Source organism: Canis aureus, chromosome X (genome assembly GCF_053574225.1).
Source record: "Canis aureus isolate CA01 chromosome X, VMU_Caureus_v.1.0, whole genome shotgun sequence".
Lineage (NCBI taxonomy): Eukaryota > Metazoa > Chordata > Mammalia > Carnivora > Canidae > Canis > Canis aureus.
Genome location: NC_135649.1, coordinates 67862147 through 67886339, shown reverse-complemented (window position 1 = coordinate 67886339; position 24193 = coordinate 67862147). Strand labels below are relative to the sequence as shown.

At 40.7% G+C, this 24193-nt stretch overlaps 1 protein-coding gene across 5 annotated transcripts in view; it reads right to left on the bottom strand.

The window, feature by feature from the left end:
- Positions 1–24193, bottom strand: part of HDAC8 (histone deacetylase 8) — a 217495-nt gene that overhangs the window by 5764 nt on the left and 187538 nt on the right. The gene's annotated exons all lie outside the window — the stretch shown is intronic.

Below are 24193 nucleotides of genomic sequence, written 5' to 3'. Positions count from 1 at the left end.
CTGACAGGCAGTGTCCCCTATTATCAACATTTTGCATTAGCATGGTACATTTGTTATAGGTGATAAATGAATATGGATACACTATTTTTTTTTATTTTTTTACAAGATTTTATTTATTCATGAGACACACACACACACACACACACACACAGGCAGAGACACAGGCAGAGGGACAAGCAGGCTCCATGCAGGGAGCCCGATGTGGGACTCAATCCCGGGACTCCAGGATCAGGCCCTGGGCTGAAGGCGGCACTAAACTGCTGAGCTACCCGGGCTGCCCTGGATACACTATTATGAAGTAAAATCCATAGTTTATATGAGGGTTCACTTTTGGTGTTGTACAATCCTATGAGCTTTGACAAGTGTATTATGATATGTATTCACCATTCCAGTATCATACAGAGTAGTTTCACTGCCCTGAAAATCCTGTGCAGCATATAGTTGGAATCATATGGTATGCAGCCTTTACAGACTGTCTTCCTTCACTCAGCAGTATGCACTTAAGTTTCTTCCACGTCTTTTTGGCTTGAGAGTTCATTTGTATTTCGCGTGGAAAAATATTTCATTGTCTGGATGTACCATAGTTTGTTTATTCACTTATCTACTGAAGATCATCTTGGTTGCTTCCAAGTGTTGGCAATTATGAATGAAGTGGCCATAAATATTAAAATGCAGGTTTTTGGATGGACATGGGTTTTTTAATTTATTAGAGTAAACAGCAAGGAGTGCAATTGCTGGATCATATGTGTGATACCTTTGGAAGAAACTGCCACTTGTCTTCCAAAGTGGTTGTACCATTTTGCATTCCCACCAGCAAAAATGAGAGTTCCTGTTGTTTCACATCTTTGCCAGCATTTGGTGTTGTCAGTGTTTTGGTTTTTAAGTATTCTAATAGGCATATAGTGGTAGCTCATTGTTTTAATTTGCAATTCCTTAGTGACAGGATAGTGAACATATTTTCATACATTTACTTGCCATTTGTCTATCTTCTCTGGTGAGGTGTCTATTAAGGTCTTTGGCCCATTTGTTAATTGGGTTGTTGTTTTCTTTATTGTTGAGTTTTAAGAGTTCTTTGTATATTTTGATACCAGTCCTTTGTTTTTTTTAAAAAATATTTTATTTATTCATTCATGAGAGACACACAGAGAGAGGCAGAGACATAGGCAGAGGAAGAAGCAGGCTCCTCACAGGGAGGCTGATGCAAGACTCAATTCCCAGATCCCAGGCTGATGCAGGACTCAATTCCCAGACCCCAGACTCAATTCCCTGCCCCATGCCCTGAGCCAAAGGCAGACACTCCACTGCTGAGCCACCCAGCCGTTCCTATTTTTAAGTTTTAAAAAATATTTTATTTATTTATTTGAGAGAGAGTGTGTGCATGTGAGACAGAGAGCATGGGCCAGAGAAGAGGCAGATGGAGAGGGAGAAGCAGACTCCCCGCTGAGCAAGGATCCAGACATGGGGCTCAATCCCAGGACTCTGGGATCATGACCTGAACCAAAGGTAGACACTTAACTGACTGAGCCACCCAGGCACCTCTGCTTAGTATATTTTAAAACCTACACTAAAATGAATACAACTATTAAAGTGAAAAATATCTTTGTGTCATCTCAAATTGTCTCTCACACAGAGGCACATTGTGGGAAAAATCACTGTAGGGATTGCTCTTAGACAGCAGGTACCCAGGCTTCTCTGCTGCTTCTAGTATCTGAGAACCTTGAATGGTGCCCCCCACCCCTGACCCCCTGCCATACAGCTCCCTCAACCCAACCTGGTCCCCATCTGTGTCCATTTATTTCACAAGCCTTTATTGAAGTCTACATTGGGCTGGCCCTGTGCTAGGTGCTCAGGTCACAAGGGAGAACAAAACACAGTTCTTGCCCTCAAGTTCTCAGTCTAGTGGGGAAGGCATATATGGAGACAAACACATCATGTTCCCTAACAAGGTGATAAAATATCAGTGTGTACAGAGTGCCAAGGACATACAGAGAGGGTATGGAGGGCTTCACAGAAGAGGCAGCATCTTCAAGGGCAAAGCTAGAGAGAATGATCCAGGCACAACTGGATAGGTAAAGGCAACAGCAAAGTTTTTGTGGCCAGACCACAGGATGATGGTCAGGAAAGGGGGCAATGAGGTTGGAGAGATGGCCAGAGGCCAGATCATCAAGGGCCTAGAAGGCTGTGGCCTTATCCTAGAGGCCATGGGGAGCCTCTGAATAATTTTAAGATGGGGAGGAGGTCCATCTAGCTTGATCTAGGGCTAAAAGAAGTTTTCTACCTGCTGCCCCATCACAACCATGTTTGAGGGGGTTCTCACTCTCTACCTGGGAACAATGGCAGAACAAAGGATTTCTATGAAGCCGTGGGCATGTGCTGATATGGAACGCTGATTTAATTTTAGCTCTTAATTGTCAACTGTATTGCTTGCCTTAGAATGTAGATCCCTCTTGTCACCAGAAAGCCTTTCAGTGACAATTAAATATAATCACCAATTACCATTTGTCTGCCTCTGACCTGAATTAGAACCTGAGGCTGTGGATTAATCCCACCAAGCTTCTGGCATCTGTAGGATATCGGCACTTAAAAGATACTACTCTGATGGCTAGGGTGCTCTGGTCTTAGCTTGCAAGGGACTACTGCAACTTCAAACAGAATCAAAGCAATTTCTAAAATAGCTTATGATTCATTTTTTCTCCCCTCCTGTGCCTAAATCTGCTGGCTCCATGTGGAGGGATAGGCACAAGTAACTGTAGAGGTGACATCACAGGAGTGGGCTGCTTGTCTGCCAGCCAGCCTGTGGAGCTTGGCCTGGAGTGGTTTATCTCCTGGGCAGGGCAATGCCTCCCAGGCATTTTGGAGTCACAACTCCAGGTTCCTTTGTCCATGTGCTTTCTCCATATTTCTTTTTCAGACAAAAATTCTGGGCTGGGAAATCCAAGATAATGGGAATAGCAGTGGCAGGAAGAAGAATACAGCCTTACATCTGTATAATGCTTTAAGAGTTGTGAAATCCATTTGCTCCAGTTTGCTCCACCCAAACACCAGTGGGAAATGGAAGCTGGGATTTTAGGCCCGAACTGGAGATAAAGTCTCCTTCTCTTGCACCCAGGGGCTAAATGCTAACATTCCCTGTTTACCCCAAGGCACATCATGATTAGGCCTTGGATACCACCAGAAGGTCAGAGTGCTTTCAGTTATCTAGGTGCTACCTGTAAAATAAATTTTTCATCACAAATTGCCTGGCAGGCACAATCTATTAACCATGCCATCCTGATTGTGCCAACAAGTAGTGCCAGTCTTGGCACCACCAACTACTTCTGTACACCCTGGTTTACAGTCCCAATGGTCCCAAAGACCTTTACTGGAGACAAAGTCATGGCTGCTAACTGTGAAGCCCTGAAGGTAGGGTGTGTCATGAACATCTGGAAGTGCCAACAGCTTCCAGAGCAGCTCAAGGGTCTGTGAAAGGAAAAACTGCAATCCGAGTCACACTAGCCACCACAGCGGATCCTGAGGTGAAGGGCCATTGAGCTCAGTCATGAACAGCTGAGGAGTAGGGTGGACGGATTCTTTCCTTGGAGGAGCTATAAAAATAGTTCTGCATTGATCTCATGTTTGCTGTCTGATGTTCCAACATGGGTCCCAGCACAGCTTGCTGTCCCCAGTGCTCTACTGCTACAGTCAGTATGAGAAGTCTCCCAGCCTAGCTTCCCTTCCCTGATGTCCCCAGCATCATGGCTGCCAGGCTGGAAACCAAAGGGGTGGCATACTCTCGCTGGGTCTTCTTGGTTTTAGATTAGATTTCAGCATTGTGTGTGTGCGCATGTGTGATGCCTGTGGTAGCAGTGAGCCACAGACGCTCATCAGTCTTGTAAGAGTGGTGGGTAACCCTGCTGTTGCTACTGTAGCTGCCATTGCCACCACCATGCAAATTCAGAATGACCCAGTGAAAGACCATAAATGCTGGTCAGTGCCATGAAAACGTCATCTTTGTAAACCAAGATGCTGTACTCAGGCCATTCTGTCGGAAATCTTGGCGGGGTATAAAAGTGACCCTTTTGAAAGTTGAATCTGTAAACTTGTATGTAGAAAGTGACTGGCAGAACAGAACAGATCATCACCTCCAAAGCAGAGAGGCCTTCCAGAACTTATTTTCCAGCTAACGGGGGATATGTGCACCTATGAAAATTGATTAAGGATCACTGCTTCAGCCTCTTTTAAGAGACGTGAATAAAAATCTTGGCTTGGGACTGCCTCCTCTCTGGTTGACTGATTTTTCAATTGATTTGTATTTATTAGCTAATGAAATTAAAGTTGTAAAAATGATAACAGAAACACAATAAATCTCCCCCACAACTGGCTGTTTCTATGTCACTATGGTACATTCCTCACTTTGATTACTTCAAAGTCTATTATTTTGTTCTCAATTATTCTGTTTTTCTGGCACTGGAGAAAATCAATTTGTTTTATTTTCTCTTATTCATGCACTCGATTATGCTCTTCGGGCACATTTAATCACTTTGATGTTTTCATTTTATGGCCCGTCTCTAGGCACTTCGGTTGCATTGCTGCCAACGGGCAAGCAGGACTAATTTGCATGTCACAATAGACTTGAAATCCTAACTCAATTTCGAAATCTTTATGAAATCTCCTTCCAAAATATGCTTGGAGCTGCAAAGAGGCAGAACGATGTGGGTAAACCAGAAGCCTATAAAGACGTTTCTCTTTCTCAAAACACTGAGAGCTCTTAGGTGGCCTGACTGTAGCTTGGGAATGTCACTGTCCAGGTAAAGCAGAGGAGTCCACAGGATGGGATGTCTGTAGAGCTTCCCCTGGAAGTTTGAGGAGAGAATCCTGCAAAGACTGTCCCTCAGCGTCAAGGCCAGGGAGGCTGGGTCTGCTTACTCTGGCATAAAATGCCTATCAGCACTGCTGGATTTGGCAGCTATACTAAAGACAGCACCTGAATCTCAGTTGGTTAAAGGGCCTCCGGGTAGACTGAGGGAATTGTCAACACTAAGGCATTCCAGAACTGTGAGTGTTTTACCTTATTTTCTCTAATAAATTCTTTTGAAAAATAGAAAAATGCAGTTTATTTTTTTTAACATTTCAAGTTTTTATTTACATTCTAGTTAGTTAACATATAGTGTAATATTAGCTTCAGGAGTAGAATTTAGTGGTTCATCACTACAAGTGTCCTCCTTAATGCCCATCACCCATTTAGCCCATCCCCTACCTCCATCTCTCCCTCCCTCCATCAATTCTCAGTTTGTTCTCTGTAGTTAAGTCTATCTTCTCTAATAAGTTCTAATCTCTTTCTTGCACCTTGATTATTTTAGAGCTAAAAGCTGGAGGGTAGTAAGGGATATAATTGCTTTAAGCATGTACTTTGAGCAAACAGAAAAAAAAGCTTAATTAAACACATTAGAGTTCTCGAAGTTTTCTTCAAAAAAAAATTTTTTTTTCGTATACAACTACCAGCAACTCCACTAGGAAGAAGAAAAATTCCATATTTCCTTTTCTAAACTTTGGGCATGACCTTCAGTTTCTCATGTGGAATCCCAGCTCCCTCACTTGCTCTGTGACCTACAAAATAATCGAACTCCCTAAGTCTCAGTTCTCTCATCTGCTGAATGGAGCTAATAACATTATCTATCTCAGAGACAGATTTGCTTCCCAAACTTCAATACTGTCAAGAAATTTGTCATATTTACATACCACTTATGTGGAGACCTCTCTTATACCAACTGCGCTTTAAAGAAACCTAACCTTAAGAAAAAAATGAAAAAGAAAACATTTAACTTTATCCTAAGCAACAATATCTGTGAAATCATCAGTTTGATGTGACAGTTATATTTCTCTCTAATACACACTAAAACATATACAGTTGACCCTTGAACAACATGGTTTGAACAGCATGGGTCCACTTACACATGGATTTTTTTACAGTATAGTACTGTAAATGTATTTCCTCTTTCTTATAATTTTTATGATATCATTTTTTAAAATATTTTATTTATTTATTCATGATAGACATAGAGAGAGAGAGAGAGGCAGAGACACAGGCAGAGGGAGAAGCCGCTCCCCGTGGGGAGCCCGATGGGGGACTCGATCTGGGGGACCTTGGGATCATGCCCTGAGCCAAAGACAGATGCTCAACCACTGAGCCATCCAGGTGTCCCTGATATCATTTTCTTTTCTCTACCTTACTTTATTGTAAGAATACAAAAACACGAATTCAAAGTGATACAAGCAACCCTATGTTTACAGCAACTTTATTTATTTATTTATTTTTAAAGATTTTATTTATTTATTCATGAGAGAGAGAGAGAGAGAGAGAGGCAGAGACAGAAGCAGGCTCCATGCAGGGAGCCCGACGCGGGACTCGATCCCAGGTCTCCAGGATCACACCCTGGGCCGAAGGTGGTGCTAAACCGCTGAGCCACCTGGGCTGCTCAGCAGCATTATTTATAATAGCCAAGATATGGAAACAGCCTAGTGTCCATCGATTGAAGAATGGATAAAGATGTGGATATATATGGTATATATATATAATATAATATAATATAATATATAATATAATATAATATAATGATGTGATATATATAGTATTCCATTATATATATATATCACATCTTATATTATATATATATAATATATATCACATCTTATATATAATGGAATATTATTCAGCCATAAAAAGAATGAAATCTTGGCATTTGTGACAACATGGATAAAGCTAGAGAGTATAATGTTAAGCGAAATAAGTTAGCCACAGAAAGACAAATACCATATGGATTCACTCATATGTGGAGTTTAAGAAAGAAAACAAATGAGTAAAGGAAAAAAGAGACAGAGAGAGAAATCAAGAAACAGACTCTTAATTATAGAGAACAAACTGATGGTTACCAGAGGGGAGGAGGTCGGGGGATAGGTTAAATAAGTGATGAGGATTAAGGAGTACACTTGTGATGAGCACCAGGTGATGTATGGAATTGTTAAATCACTGTATTGTATACTTGAAACTAATATAACATTGTATGTTCATTAATGGGAATTAAAATACTTAAAAAAGAATACAGTACACAATATATATACAAAATATGTGTTGACTGTTTATGTTTCAGTAAATTTTCTGGTCAACAGTAGGTTATTAGTAGTTAAGTTTTTGGGGATTCAAAAATGATATGCATTTGTGTCTACCCAGGGACGCCAAAAAACAAAGATAAAAATTAAAAAAAAAAAAACAAAACAAAAAGTTAAATGTAGATTTTTCAAGTGTGTAGGGTGTTGGTGCCCCTAACAGTCACATTGTTCAAGGGTCAACTATACATTAAACATACCAAATCCATTCCTACCTTAGGGTTTTTTATCTTACTCTTCTTTTTATCTAGAATGTTTTTCATCCCAATTTTTGCAAAGCTCCTTCCCTTACTTCATTAAGCTCTATTCCCAAATGTCATTTCCTCAGGGAGGGCTTTACTGACCACCTATCTAAAATAGCATCCCCATCGGAATTTATCAGTAACCAATATCAAATATTTATTTATTTGCTTATTGTCTATCTTCCTCACTAGAATGTAAGCTCCATGATGGACAAGGCCTTTACGTGTCCTATTTACATCTCTATTACCAGTGCCTACAGTAGTGTCTGGCACATATCTACACCAAATATGTATTTGTTAAATGTATGAAACATTAAAATAAAAAATTAGCCTAGCAGCAACCAGGATCCCCTTCCACCAGAGAAGGCAGAGTGGAAAGCCAGAATTTTTATCCCTGTTCAATGGCAAGGAGGCTCACCCACTGCCATCAGTAGAGACCACATGGGGAGCAGCAATAAGGTGCCACTTTCATTCTCAGCCAGATGGTATCAGTGGAGTTCTAATAGGGAACCTGAATTTCTACTCTGCTCAGTGGTAATGAAGTGTCCCACTTTCCCCACAGGCAGTCAATGGCAGCTAAGTGGGGAACCTAGACTTTTATCACCAACTGGAAGTAATGAGGTGGTGCTCCCCTCCTCTGCCATCATAATGTCAGAGGAAGCCTGCTAAAATAGAAGATTTAAAGAAGATACAGAGTTCATAAAAATATCAAAAATATTCAGGATACAATAGAAAATCACCCACACCAAGAAACAGGAAACTATCAATTTGAATGGGAAAAAGACAATCAACAGATGTCAACATAGAGATAACATAGAAGTTGGAAATACCTGACAAGGAGTTTAAAGAGGCCATCATAAAAGTACTTCACTGAGCAATTATGAACATGCTTGAAAAAATAGAAAATAAGTCTCAGCAAAGTGATAGAAGAAATAAAAAAAACTAAATGGAAATTTTAGAACTAAAAGATACAAGTGAAATAAAAAACTCAATAGATAGGCTCTATAGCAGAGTGGAGGGAGGTAGGAGAGGAAAACTCAGTAAACTGGAATATAGAACAATAGAAATTATCCAATTTGAGGGGATCCCTGGGTGGCTCAGTGGATTAGTACCTGCCTTCGGCCCAGGGCATGACCCTGGAGTCCTGGGATCAAATCCCACATCGGGCTCCCTGTGTGGAGCTTGCTTCTCTCTCTCTCTCTCTCTCTCACGAATAAATAAATAAAATCTTTAGGGAATCCCTGGGTGGCTCAGCCTGCCTTTGGCCCAGGGCGTGATCCTGGAGTCCTGGGATCGAGTCCCACATCAGGCTCCTTGCATGGAGCCTGCTTCTTCCTCTGCCTGTCTCTCTCTCTCTCTCTCTCTTTCTCTCTGTGTCTCTTATGAATAAATGAATAAAATCTTTAAAAAAATCTTAAAAAAAATAAATTTCCCAATTTGAAGAAAAGGCAAAAAATGGTCTGAGAAAATGGGAAAAACCTCAAGGACCATGTGGAACTATGGTAATAGATCTAACCTTCATGGGGCATCTGGGTGGCTCAGTCAGTTGAGCAACTGACTCATGGTTCCAGCTCAGGTCATGACCTCAGGGTTGTGAGACTGAGCCCCACATCAGGCTCTGTGCTCAGTAGGGAGTTTGCTTGAGATTCTCTCTCTGCCCCTCCCCTTACTCTCTGTCTCTCTCTCTCAAATAAATCTTTTTAAAAAAGGATCTAACACATTCATGTCACCAAAGTCCCAGAGGGCAAGGAGAAAGGGGATAGGACTAAAAAAGAATTTCAAGTAATCACTAGGGGCACCTGGGTGGCTCTATGGTTGAGTGTCAGCCTTTGGCTCAGGTCATGATCCCGGGGTCATGGGATTGAGTCCCACATCAGGCTCCCTCCAGGGAGCCTGCTTCTCCTTCTGCTTATGTATCTGCTTCTCTGTATCTCTCATGAATAAATAAAAAAATTAATACCCCCCCAAATGGCTAAAGATCCCCCAAATTTGGCAAATTTGGCCTATAGATTCAAGAATCTGACTGAACTCCAAACTGGATAAATCCAAAGAAATCCATGTCAAGACTCATCATAATCAGATTCCTGGAAAAAAAGAAAGGGAAAAAAAATCTGGAAAGCAGCAAAACAGAAGCAAACCCTTATCCTATAAGGGAAAGATAATTCAAATGACAGTGGTTTTCTCATTAAAAACCATGGAGGCCAGAGGAGGTGGTAAAATATTTTTCAGGTGATACAAGAAAATAACTGTCAACCCAGAATTCTAGGTCTATGAAAATATTTTTCTGGAATGAAGGGGAAATAAAAATATCTCAAAGGAAGGAAAACTAAGAGAATTTGTTGCCACCAGACCTACCCTAACAGAATAGCTAAAGGAAGTTTTTGCAATGGAAAGGTAATGATAACAGAAGGAATCTTGGAACATCAGGAAGGAAGAAAGAACAATGGAATGAGTAAAATATGAATAAACATAAATATACCAGGTTTTTTCCTCCTCTTCAGTTTTCCAGATTATGTTTGATGATTGAAACAAAAATTATAACACTGATGTAGTTTTAAATGTATGTAGAGGAAATACTTAAGGCAATTATATTATAAATGGGAGATAGGAAAGAACTTAAAGGTAGGTAAGATTTCTACACTTCATTCAAACTGGTAAAATGTTGATACTAGTAGACTGTAGTAAGTTAGGTATGTATAATATGTACCCAGAATGGCCACTAAAAAGCCTACATAGAGAGATACAATCAAAACCACTAGAGATGATGGGGATCCCTGGGTGGCTCAGTGGTTTAGTGCCTGCCTTCGGTCCAGGGCGTGATCCTGGAGTCCTGGGATTGAGTCCCACATCAGGCTCCCTGCATGGAGCTTGCTTCTCCCTTTGCCTGTGTCTTTGCCTCTCTCTCTCTCTGTGTGTCTCTCATGAAAAAATAAATAAAAAAATTAAAAAACCCCACTAGAGATGAATCAAAATGAAATTTGAACAGAGGTATAAGTCACCAACAGTAAAGGATGAAAAAGAAAACAGAGAAAGAACAGAGGGAATAAAGAGAAAACAAAAAATCAAATGGCGGATTTAATCCCTAATATATCAAAATTACACTGAATGTAAATTATCTAAATACATTAGTTAAAGACAAAGATTGGTAGAGTGGCTAAAAAAAATCATCCAACTATATGCTGTCCATAAGAAGCTCAGTTCAAGGGCAGCCCCGGTGGCAGAGCGATTTAGCGCCACCTGCAGCCCAGGGCCTGATCCTGGAGACCCGGGATCGAGTTCCGCGTTGGGCTCCCTGCATGGAGCCCGCTTCTCCCTCTGCCTCTCTCTCGCTTGCTCTGTATCTCTCATGAGTAAATAAAATAAAATCTTTAAAAAAAAGCTCACTTCAAATATGATGTTAGCAGGTTGAAAGTAAAAGCAAAATATATGCCACGCAAACAATCAGTAGTGGCTATACTCACATCAGATAAAGTAGACTCCAGAGCAAAGAAAATTACCATGGACAGAAAGGGACATTACATAATGGTGAAAGGGTCCAAGAAGAGATATAGCAATCTGAAATGTATATGCACCAAACAACAGAGCTTCAGGATACATGAAGCAGAAGCTGATAGAACTAGAAAGAGATTTGCAATTAGAATTGTAGACTTCAACATTCCTCTCTTTGCAATTGATAATAGAACAAGACGGAAAATGACAAAAGAATATAGAAGAACTCAACAATGCTATCAGCCAATAGGATCTAATCGACACTGATAGAACATTCCATCAAACAGAATACACATTCTTTTCTAGCACTTACAGAACATATGCCAAAGTAGATCATATACTGGGCCATAAAACAAATCCCAACAGTTGAAAAAAATTGAAATTATACAGCACATGTTTTCTGACCACAATGGTATCAAGGTAGAAATGAAAAACTTCCTGAAAAAGAAAGCTCCAGGCCCAGATGGTCTCTTTGCAGAATTCTACTAAAAAGGGGAAATAAAGCCAATTCTACCCTATCTATTGCAGAAAATAGAAGAGGAGGGAACACTCCCAAACTCACTTTATAAGGCAGTATTGGCCTGATACTGAAAGCAGATGTTGACAGCACAAAAAAGAAAAGGACAAGCTAATATCCCTCATGAATATAAGATGCAAAATCCTCAAGAAAGCATTAGCGAATAGAATTCAGCAATATATGTAAAAATCATACACAATGACCAAGCGGAGTTTATTCCAGATATACAAGGCTGGTTCAAAATTTGAAGGTCAGTCAAGGTAACCTACTATATTAAAAGGCTAAAGAATAAAAATTATATATAAAAATAAAAATTACATATATATCAGTATTAGTGTGAAATGATGCAGAAGCAGCATTTACCAAAATTTAACACTCATTCGTAACAAAAGCTCATAAAACTAGGAATATAAAGGGGGTACTGCTTCAACTTGATAAGGAAGATCTACAAAAACCTATAGCTAACATCATTCATAGTGGTGAAAGACTGAGTGTTTTTCCTTTGAGTTCTGGAACAAGGCAAGGATGTCTGCTCTCACCATTCTTATTTAACATAGTATTGAAAGTATAAGGCAGTGCAATACAGCAAGAAAAGGAAACAAAAAGCATACAGATCATAAAGGAAGAAATAAAACTGTCTCTATTTGTAGATAAGTGGTGATTTATGTAGAACATTCTAAGGAATCTATAAGAAAACAGAACTAATAAGTAAGTTCAGCAAGGTCACAGAATCTAAGTGCAATATACAAAAATTGTATTTTTTATACAGTAACAATAAACACATGGAAACCAAAGTGAAATATACAATAACTCAAAGAAAAACTTAGGTACAAAATGTGTTTAGGATCTGTATGCTGCAAATTACAAAATGCTGAAGAAGGAAATAAAAAAGCTCTAAGTAAATGGAGAAACAAACCATGTTCATGGATTGGAAGACTCAATACAATAAAGATGTCAATTCTTCCCAAATTGATATCCAGGTTTAACACAATTCCTAACAAAATCACATTAAGGTATTTAGTCATTATAGACCAAATTATTCTAAAGCTTATATGGAAAGCAAAGGAACTAGTATAAGCTAAAAATTTTGAAAAAGAAAAAAAGGAATCACACCTGATTTAAGGTTTATCATATAGCTACAGTGATCAAGACTGTGAGGAGGAATAAACACATAGCTCAACAGAGCAGAAGAGAAAACTCAGAGACTGCTGCCTTGGAGTGAATGAGAATTTTGGGAAGGAATGTCGCCCTAGGGAGCTATCTGGATTTTATAGCCTTCTACTAGACAAAAGAGACTTTACATCATGAGTCAAGGGAAAATCTGCTCCCTTGAGCAGATAGATGAAAGCACCTTAGAATTACTAGGGGTACCTAAGAAAGGAAACAGCACCTGAGAGATATAAAATGCCTACCTTCCAGTCCCTATCTTTTCAGCTGTGTATAGGTGCAGTTACCAGGTTTTGTAAACCAAAAGTTGGGACATAGGTCTGATAAAATAATAATAATAATTGGGATGCCTGAGTGGCTCAGTGGTTGAGCATCTGCCTTTGGCTCAGGTCCTGATCCCACGGTCCTGGGATCAAGTCCCGCATAGAGCTTCCTGTGAAGAGCCTGCTTCTCCCTTTGTCTGTGTCTCTGCCTCTCTCTCTGTGTCTCTCATGAATAAATAAATAAAACCTTAAAGAATAATGATAATAATAATAATAAACTCAAACACATAGGGATGCCTGCGTGGTGCAGTCAGTTGAGCACCTGACTCTGGGTTTTGACTCAGGTCATGATCTCAGGGTTGTGGGATTCAACATATCAAAACAGAACACATCAAGTATTTGTTTCTGTAAAACTATCCCCCTTCCTCCAACAGCTTCCCATCCCAGTTGGTATCCAGGCTGGGAAGCTCAGAATCATCTTTACTTCTTCTTTTCTTTTTGATCCCCTATACATGACCTACTTCCAAGTGTTGATATTCTTTTCAAACATTTCTTAACCATCTGGGAGGAACAGCATAGGAGGTATCTTACTACCACTGTTCTGGTCCAGGCTCTTGCAGGCTCACTCTTGGAATACCACCACGATTCATTCAAATAACACTGCATCATGTTATGTCCTAATTCCAGAACCTAGAATGGCTCCCACTTTATTGTATCCAATATGGACTACTCAGCCTGAAATTCAAGGGAACTTGCAATCTGCCTCTGTCACCCACCTATCTGAGTTTCCCTTGTTTATGAACACTTCCTCATTCTTATCAATTTAAATCCTCCAAGCCTTTTGAAAGCAGTCTCCCTAAAATCTTACTCCCTCACTTCTACATAGCAACAGCCTTATTATTTCCTGATCTGTTTAAGGGCTTAATTTTGTCTCCTTCTCTAGAATTCTCAGCTGTTTATTAGAAGCAGAGACTATGTTTTAAACTTCTCTTATACCTCTCATGGTACTAAGAACATGGGAGGCTCCAAAAAATATTCATTGATTGATTTAGTTGGGCTCTGAAGTAGACACATATTCATACTTCTTAAAATTAACCTGGTTCACAACCTTACTTTGGGAGACATTGCAGGGTGGAAAGGGTTTACTAGGGGCAATGGAAAAAAAGCAGATAGGGGATGATGAGTAGACTTGACTGAGCAATACTGCTAAGGAATGGATGGCACTAGGTCTGGATTCAAATCCTGAGGTCGCCACTTACTTATTACATGCTTATGGGCATGTTACACCATGTCTTTCTTTTTTTTTTAATTTATTTTTTATTGGTGTTCAATTTACTAACATACAGAATAACCCCCAGTGCCCGTCACCCATTCACTCCCACCCCCCACCCTCCTCCCCTTCTACCACCCCTAGTTCGTTTCCCAGAGTTAGCAGTCTTTACGTTCTGTCTCCCTTTCTGATATTTCCCACACATTTCTTCTCCCTTCTCTTATATTCCCTTTCACTATTATTTATATTCCCCAAATGAATGAGAACATATAATGTTTGTCCTTCTCCGACTGACTTACTTCACTCAGCATAATACCCTCCAGTTCCATCCACGTTGAAGCAAATGGTGGGTATTTGTCATTTCTAATAGCTGAGTAATATTCCATTGTATACATAAACCACATCTTCTTTATCCATTCATCTTTCATTGGACACCGAGGCTCCTTCCACAGTTTGGCTATCGTGGACATTGCTGCTAGAAACATCGGGGTGCAGGTGTCCCGGCGTTTCATTGCATCTGTATCTTTGGGGTAAATCCCCAACAGTGCAATTGCTGGGTCGTAGGGCAGGTCTATTTTTAACTGTTTGAGGAACCTCCACACAGTTTTCCAGAGTGGCTGCACCAGTTCACATTCCCACCAACAGTGTAAGAGGGTTCCCCTTTCTCCGCATCCTCTCCAACATTTGTGGTTTCCTGCCTTGTTAATTTTCCCCATTCTCACTGGTGTGAGGTGGTATCTCATTGTGGTTTTGATTTGTATTTCCCTGATGGCAAGTGATGCAGAGCATTTTCTCATATGCATGTTGGCCATGTCTATGTCTTCCTCTGTGAGATTTCTGTTCATGTCTTTTGCCCATTTCATGATTGGATTGTTTGTTTCTTTGGTGTTGAGTTTAATAAGTTCTTTATAGATCTTGGAAACTAGCCCTTTATCTGATATGTCATTTGCAAATATCTTCTCCCATTCTGTAGGTTGTCTTTGAGTTTTGTTGACTGTATCCTTTGCTGTGCAAAAGCTTCTTATCTTGATGAAGTCCCAATAGTTCATTTTTGCTTTTGTTTCTTTTGCCTTCGTGGATGTATCTTGCAAGAAGTTACTATGGCCGAGTTCAAAAAGGGTGTTGCCTGTGTTCTTCTCTAGGATTTTGATGGAATCTTGTCTCACATTTAGATCTTTCATCCATTTTGAGTTTATCTTTGTGTATGGTGAAAGAGAGTGGTCTAGTTTCATTCTTCTGCATGTGGATGTCCAATGTTCCCAGCACCATTTATTGAAGAGACTGTCTTTCTTCCAATGGATAGTCTTTCCTCCTTTATCGAATATTAGTTGCCCATAAAGTTCAGGGTCCATTTCTGGATTCTCTATTCTGTTCCACTGATCTATGCGTCTGTTTTTGTGCCAGTACCACACTGTCTTGATGACCACAGCTTTGTAGTACAACCTGAAATCTGGTATTGTGATGCCCCCAGATATGGTTTTCTTATTTAAAATTCCCCTGGCTATTCGGGGTCTTTTCTGATTCCACACAAATCTTAAAATAATTTGTTCTAACTCTCTGAAGAAAGTCCATGGTATTTTGATAGGGATTGCATTAAACGTGTATATTGCCCTGGGTAACATTGACATTTTCACTATATTAATTCTGCCAATCCATGAGCATGGAATATTTTTCCATCTCTTTGTGTCTTCCTCCATTTCTTTCAGAAGTGTTCTATAGTTTTGAGGGTATAGATCCTTTACATCTTTGGTTAGGTTTATTCCTAGGTATCTTATGCTTTTGGGTGCAATTGTAAATGGGATTGACTCCTTAATTTCTCTTTCTTCAGTCTCATTGTTAGTGTATAGAAATGCCACTGACTTCTGGGCATTGATTTTGTATCCTGCCACGCTACCGAATTGCTGTATGAGTTCTAGCAATCTTGGGGTGGAGACTTTTGGGTTTTCTATGTAGAGTATCATGTCATCGGCGAAGAGGGAGAGTTTGACTTCTTCTTTGCCAATTTGAATGCCTTTAATGTCTTTTTGTTGTCTGATTGCTGAGGCTAGGACTTCCAGTACTATGTTGAACAGCAGTGGTGAGAGTGGACATCCCTGTCTTGTTCCTGATCTTAGGGGAAAGGCTCCCAGTGCTTCCCCATTGAGAATGATATTTGCTGTGGGCTTTTCATAGATGGCTTTTAAGATGTCGAGGAATGTTCCCTCTATCCCTACACTCTGAAGAGTTTTGATCAGGAATGGATGCTGTATTTTGTCAAATGCTTTCTCTGCATCCAATGAGAGGATCATATGGTTCTTGGTTTTTCTCTTGCTGATATGATGAATCACATTGATTGTTTTACGGGTGTTGAACCAGCTTTGTGTCCCAGGGATAAATCCTACTTGGTCATGACACCATGTCTTTCGACACCAGTTTCCTAAGTTATGAGGCAATTATGAGGATTAAATGAGATCATATATATAAAGAATCCAGCATATGGCTTTCAATAATGGTAGTTCCCACCTCCTAGATTTATATAGGTATCTGGAGTCTTCACAAGTAATCGCCAAGGGTTTTCATGGTTTGTTAAAATCTGTTGTCTAAGTTACTGTGACTTTGGGGAGCAGTCTCCATTTTTATTTTAGAATTAATAAAGTTTTCTGAATGACACTTTTATAATTTCTCTTTCTGTTTAACAACAGCAACAACAAACCTTTCCAAATTTTTTTACTCTTTAGTGAAATAAGACAGGAACCTGGTCAGTGGGGAAAGCCAGGCTGGTGGTAGGCTCTTGGAAATAACCATAGTGGGCTGGAGAAGAATAAAGGGACAGGGGATGGCAAGGGGAGATAGGGAATGGACATCACAGAGATCTTCTCCTGAAGTAATGCAAATTGGCTCAGGGTATCCTCCACAATCCTGCTCCAAATCCTTCTAAGAAACCCTAAAACAGATGGTCAGTCTGTCTTGGGACCAACCCTGCCTTTCTACTTATCCTCATGGCTTCCTAGGAAACAAGAGAAGGTGTAGAAATAAGCTGGGTTTTCATGTGTAGAGTTCCACCAGGCAGGAGAACTGGTTCAAACTTGGAGCTTCAACAGGCCTTGGACATGTCCAGACCTGATGTCCTAATTGCTAATCCTTAGAAGAACGTCAATCCCAGACTTCAATTGCCAGAGATGTGGGTTATGCTCAGCACAATAGTTTCCTGAGAATATTACCAAGAGATGTGCAAAGGGTCTCATCTTGGGGCCATGGTACCGTAAATAGCGGAATGGGGCTGACACGACACACTTCAGATAGTAGGAGCTGGATGGGTTGGCTTTTTCCACCTTTTGTCCTCTTTTACTTCTCTACTCAGCTCAAAATGGAGTAGAAAGGTTTAGTAACAGTATGGTAGGGTGATGGGAGCATGGCAGGGCAGGGGGTTAGAGAAGTCTAAAAGGCCTGGATCAGAGGACAGAATTTCAAGTGTTGCTCATGGCTATATTCCTCCCATTTCCAAGGAGACATCCAATGTCAGGTGCTTTGGATTAGCAACATGGAAGGAACTGGGAATGCAGTGAATGGTGGGAAGAGTTTACCAGGGGCAATTGGAAAAAACAAGGTTGTTTTAAAAAAAATAGGATTGGAAAAATGAAGTATGATGAATACACTTGGCAGGGGAATACTGCAGAGAGAAGGGGGGCACTAGACAGGCCAAACAGTCTGACTCCAAAGCCCCAATTCAAAAAGACCAGGGTTCAAGTGTATGCTCTACCACCTATTAGCACAGGGTGTGGCACACAGTAGGTGCTTAGTAATTGCTTGCTGAATGAATGAACAAATGTGACCTTGGCCAAGTCTCACTTTTTCTCTCTGAGCCTCAGTTTCCTCATCTGGAAAATAAATAGCAGCTATTGTTCTTATTATTTCACCTGTACTGTATCTCCCCTATATCCACATCAGTTGGCTGGTCCATCTCCCCAACCCTATACTGTATAGGATGCCAATGCAGCCTCCTTCATTAGGGGTCAGAAAAGGCACATGTGCACAAGGCTTTCTCTTCCCTCTTGTGTCCTCCCCCTCCTCCTCCTTCTTACCTCCTGGCCCTATTTGTCTCCTTTTCTATACCAGGCAAACTTGGGGTACAGTCTGGGAACTCAGAGCAAATGAGTTGTAACCTCCAATTACAGTGTCAACACATACACATGTGCAACTCACACTCCCTCTGCACTCCTCCACAGAAGGTTGGGTTTGGGTTGCATCACACAGAGCCAAGCAGGCTTGGGGAGCTAGCCACCCCTGGAGATTGATCACATCAACACTGTTCCAACTTTGGAAGGTTCATTGTGAGCCAACTCTTCTGGAGTATGTCAAGCAGAGGAAAGGCAAACAAGTTTGAGCATATGAAGATGGTGTGAGGATGGTTTTACAGTAGTGGGCATGAGCTAGGCTGAGTGATCCACACTTCCTTGTGAACACTGACACATATCTTTGAGATTTATTGGCATGAAAAGAGCAATTTGTTAGAGCAAAACATAGCTTTTTCCTGTATAAAGCTAACAGCTTGAATTGATTCTCCAAGGTTTTATTTTTGTCTTTTTTTTCCTCTTGGAAAGTCTAATGGGCAGTAAAGATGGGATAAGGTAAGGTCTAAATCTGCCTGTCCCTCCAGTCAACCTGTAGCATATGGAATGTATCTCTATAAGATGAACCTCCCCAGGTTTGATCTTTAGTAGGTTAAAAATCCCATCTTCTGTGCTTTAAGGGATGTGGTGAGAAAGAGAAAAAAACCAACTTCAAAGGCTAACAAATTCTACAAGACATGCTGGCTAAACTCCCTCTCATAGAGTGGAGCTTAATCCATACACTTCATCATTGACATCCCATCTTCCCAAATCAATCCATGCCTCCCCCTCCTTTGTTTTTAAAATGAGGGAAGGAGGGCAAAAGATACAGGGAGAAATGGCTGGCCTTGCTGAGGTTTTTATATGTAAGAATAAATGAGAAGTCATGTAGGCAGGTTCAGGAAAATTTTTCAGAATGTAGAAAATTCAGCAGCTTTTCCACACTGACCATTGTCATGGCAACGCACTATCTGATGGCAGCATGCGTCACCAGGCTGGAGGGGCACAGTCTCAGTATAGCAGGTTAATCGGGCCATATTTAGCAACATTTGGACTTCTTTCTAGCCTCGTTTCTTCTAGGTTTAGCTGAATTTCTTTTTGGTTCTTGACTTGTGTGCTCTGCTCATTTGCATGGCTAGAACACAAGACTTTGCCAATATGAAAGAGATGGCTAAATGGAAAATCTGAACATTCCTAGTATTCTATAGCCACTCTACTTGCTGTCTGCCCTCCCTGGCTACTCCCCACCCACTCTCAGCCATTTAATTTCTTTTCTTCTCATCAATTCTTTCCTGTACACAGTATTATCCCCCTGCCACTGCCCCAAAAACTGTGACATCTACCAACCTCTGCACTCTCATCATATTCTTTTTATTGTTTTTCTATTTTCTCATTTTTAACATACAGCATCCTAGGATCTTAGGATTAGAAGGAATCTTGACAATAATCTAGTACTATCACCCTCCCCCAATGCAGAAGCCTTTCTAGGATATGACATTCAAGTGATTATCTAGCCTCTACTTGCATGTCTCCAGCAACAGAGACCTCATTCTTTTTTGGGAAGCCTGCTCCACTTTGGACAGGTTCAAAATGTTAGAAAATTCTTCTACAATAAAAATTTGCCTTTTTTATAATATTTACCTGAGAGTCCTAGCTCTGTGCCCTGTGACCACATAGACTCGGTCTATGCCCTCTGCTCCGGGACAGCTTCTCAGAGATATGAAGGCCATGTTCCCCTTGTCTTCTTTTCTCCAAAAGCCCTAGCTCCTCCAATCAGATCTCTTGGAGCCTGGTCTATAGTCCTTTCCCCATCCTGACTGACCAGTAGCATGCTCCTATTTGTCTAGAGCCTATGTATGTATGTATGTATGTATGTATGTATGTCTAGAGCCCTTTGAAAATGAAGTTGATACTGCATCAGCTTCTCTGGAGACCAACTTGTCCTGGAGACTCACACTGAAGTCCACATTGACTAAAATCCCTAACTCTTTCAGACAAAATGCTGCTGAGCCACATCTTCCCATCTTGTATGTGTCTAATTGCTTCGGAGGACCCAGTTCTTGGTCCATACATTTTCTTTTTCTTTCTTTCTTTCTTTCTTTCTTTCTTTCTTTCTTTCTTTCTTTCTTCTTTCTTTCTTTTTTTGTTGTTGTGAAAAATTTATTTATTTATTTATTTATTTATTTATATTTTTAAATTGGAGTTCAATTTGCCAACATATAGCATAACACCCAGTGCTCATCCCATCAACTGCCCCACTCAGTGCCTGTCACCCAGTCACCCCCACCCCCCACCCACCTCCCTTTCCACCACTCCTTGTTCGTTTCCCAGAGTTAGGAGTCTCTCATGTTCTGTCTCCCTTTCTGATATTTCCCACTCATTTTTCTCCTTTCCCCTTTATTCCCTTCCACTATTTTTTATATTCCCCAAATGAATGAGAACATATAATGTTTGTCCTTCTCCGATTGACTTATTTCACTCAGCATAATACCCTCCAGTTCCATCCAAGTCGAAGCAAATGGTGAGTATTTGTTGTTTCTAATGGCTGAGTAATATTCCATTGTATACATAAACCAGATCCTCTTTATCCATTCATCTTTCGATGGACACCGAGGCTCCTTCCACAGGTTGGCTATTTTGGACATTGCTGCTAGAAACATCGGGGTGCAGGTGTCTCAGCATTTCACTGCATCTGTATCTTTGGGATAAATCCCCAGCAGTGCAATGGCTGGGTCATAGGGCAGATCTATTTTTAACTCTTTGAGGAACCTCCACACAGTTTTCCAGAGTGGCTGCACCAGTTCACATTCCCACCAACAATGCAAGAGGGTTCCCCTTTCTCCACATCCTCTCCAACATTTGTTGTTTCCTGCCTTGTTAATTTTCCCCATTCTCACTGGTGTGAGGTGGTATCTCATTGTGGTTTTTATTTGTATTTCCCTGATGGCCAGTGATGCGGAGCATTTTCTCATGTGCTTGTTGACCATGTCTATGTCTTACTCTGTGAGATTTCTGTTCATGTCTTTTTCCCATTTCATGATTGGATTGTTTGTTTCTTTGCTGTTGAGTTTAATAAGTTCTTTATAGGACACCTGGGTGGCTCCGCAGTTGAGCATCTGCCTTTGGCTCAGGTCATGATCCTGGGGTCCTGGGGTTGAGTCCCACATCAGGCTCCTCACAGGGAGTCTGCTTCTCCCTCTGCCTATGTCTCTGCCTCTACTCTCTGTGTGTCTCATGAATAAATGAATAAAATCTTTAAAAAACATAAAAAAATAAGTTCTTTGTAGATCTTGGATACTAGTCCTTTATCTGATACGTCATTTGCAAATATCTTCTCCCATTCTGTAGGTTGTCTTTAGTTTTGTTGATTGTTTCTTTTGCTGTGCAAAAGCTTCTTATCTTGATCAAGTCCCAATAGTTCATTTTTGCTTTTGTTTCTCTTGCCTTCATGGATGTATCTTGCAAGAAGTTACTGTGGCCAAGTTCAAAAAGGCTGTTGCCTGTGTTCTCCTCTAGGATTTTGATGGAATCTTGCCTCACATTTAGAACTTTCATCCATTTTGAGTTTATCTCTGTGTATGGTGTAAGAGAATGGTCCAGTTTCATTCTTCTGCATGTGGCTGTCCAATTTTCCCAGCACCATTTATTGAAGATATTGTCTTTTTCCCAGTGGATAGTCTTTCCTGCTTTGCCGAATGTTAGTTGACTATTGAGTTGAGGGTCCACTTCTGGATTCTCTATTCTGTTCCATTGATCTATGTGTCTGTTTTTGTGCCAGTACCACACTGTCTTGATGACCACAGCTTTGTAGTACAACCTGAAATCCGGCATTGTGATGCCCCCAGCTATGGTTTCTTTTTTAATATTCCCCTGGCTATTTGGGGTCTTTTCTGATTCCACACAAATCTTAAGATGATTTGTTCCAACTCTCTGAAGAAAGTCCATGGTATTTTGATAGGGATTGCATTAAATGTGTAAATTGCCCTGGGTAGCATTGACATTTTCACAATATTAATTCTTCCAAGCCATGAGCATGGAATGTTTTTCCACCTCTTTGTGTCTTCCTCAATTTCTTTCAGAAGTGTTCTGTAGTTTTTAGGGTATAGATCCTTTACCTTTTTGGTTAGGTTTATTCCTAGGTATCTTATGCTTTTGGGTGCAGTTGTAAATGGGAGTGACTCTTAATTTCTCTTTCTTCAGTCTCATTGTTAGTGTATAGAAATGCCACATTTTCTCCAAGTTTAATTTCATTGTGCTACAATCAGAATATTGCTATAACCTGTCAGGATCTTTTAAAAATCTTGATTCACATGTAACTTACATGTCTTCTAAGATTTCCTATTATTTTTTCCCAACCCTCAAACTAATCTTTTATCTCAAGTCTTTTAAAAATTTATTCCTCTTGGGTTGCCTGGGTGGCTTAGCAGTTGGGCATCTGCCTTTGGTTCAGGATGTGATCCTGGAGTCTCAGTATCGAGTCCCACATCAGGCTCTCTGCATGGAGCCTGCTTCTCCTCCCCTTTCCTGTGTCTCTGCCTCTCTCTGTGTCTCTCATGAATAAATAAAATCTTTTAAAAAATTTATTACTCTTCTATGTTCCTTACCTTTCCTAATTCTCTTCCCTTTGAATTACCTTCCTTATGTCTTCTCTCCCTTATTATTTCCATTTCTCCAATAGCAAGATGTCATAATTCTGGAGATATGTGTCTGGGTATGTGTGCAAGAAAGCATGAGGCATACAGATATCTGCACATACGTAGGTGTGAGCAAGAAGCTGCAGAGGCTTGTTTAGTTTCTCTGTTTCTATTGCTTTGTTCTCTACGAGGATTTAGAGGCTGGATGGGGCGAAAATGGCAAGGTTGAAGAAGAGGGGTAAGAGAAGTTGGTCCAGGATCAGTCCCAAAGGAAACAGAAAAAGTGTCCTGGGTCTGTGAGGGGCAGGAACAAATTAGGGTTGGAGCACTAGTGTTAATCAGGGCTGCAGGACAATGAGAAGGATTGGCAAAAGGCCAGGAATATAAAGAGTTTAAAGGCCTTAAAGACTGCACAAGGGAGGAGGATTTGGTTAGGAAGTGAGAATTTGTGGGGTTGATATCCACCGAGAAGCTAGAGGGAGGTGGCTTGAAACTATAGGGTCAAGAGAAGGCTGAGTGTTATGGGACACCCCAGAGAGGCGATAAGCATTGCTGTGAGCCTCACCTTACAGGTCTTTGACTTACGAGCTTAGAAAATGTTCTCTGGCCAAAGGAGCCTGGGACATGGAGACCCTGCCCAAGGACTTGGCTGTTGTCACCGACTGGACACTACTAAAGGATAGGGTCTCAATATAACCCTCAGCAAAAACTCCCTAGGACACAATGTATTCCCTCAGACTACCTCTGATACAGTACAGGCCTCCCTTTCATGCTGGATTCTATTCCAACTAGGGAGTCAAAGGTAGGAGAATTGTTGCTATCTTGGCCGTTATATGAATAAACATGGGAATTTCACTCTACAAGATGGGCGATATGATACCCTTAGCTTGTTAACACTACAAACAATTAGGATCCAAAAAAATATGCACACATACATACAAATTCAATTAAACAGGAAAATGGGTCACCAGAACGACGTTATAATGTAGATAAAGTGAATTGAGTTGTGGAGTAGCAATTGGGGTTAGGAGGGAGGCTCTACTGGAAAGCTAAGGGCAGCATCCTTAAATAGCTGGTGGACAGTGTGATCAAAAGGATAATAACCTGATGATTGCCATTTCCCTCTGGCCAGAAGCCAGAATAATTGTAGGCTAGGCTGAGGGAAGGGCAGGATAGGGCAACAACTCCATCTCCAGTGCTCTGTATAAGACTGGGGAGCCCACCCTCAGGGCACCAGAATCCTGACTATCCACTGTAGGTGGACAGTCTCTCAAGGCCATACTCGACCAAGTAACTACCCTGGAACACAATGTCTGTGAGCCCCTCCTTCCTTCTACCTTAAGTCTGAATTGGCTTGAACTTCCCTCATTTTAAAGAGGG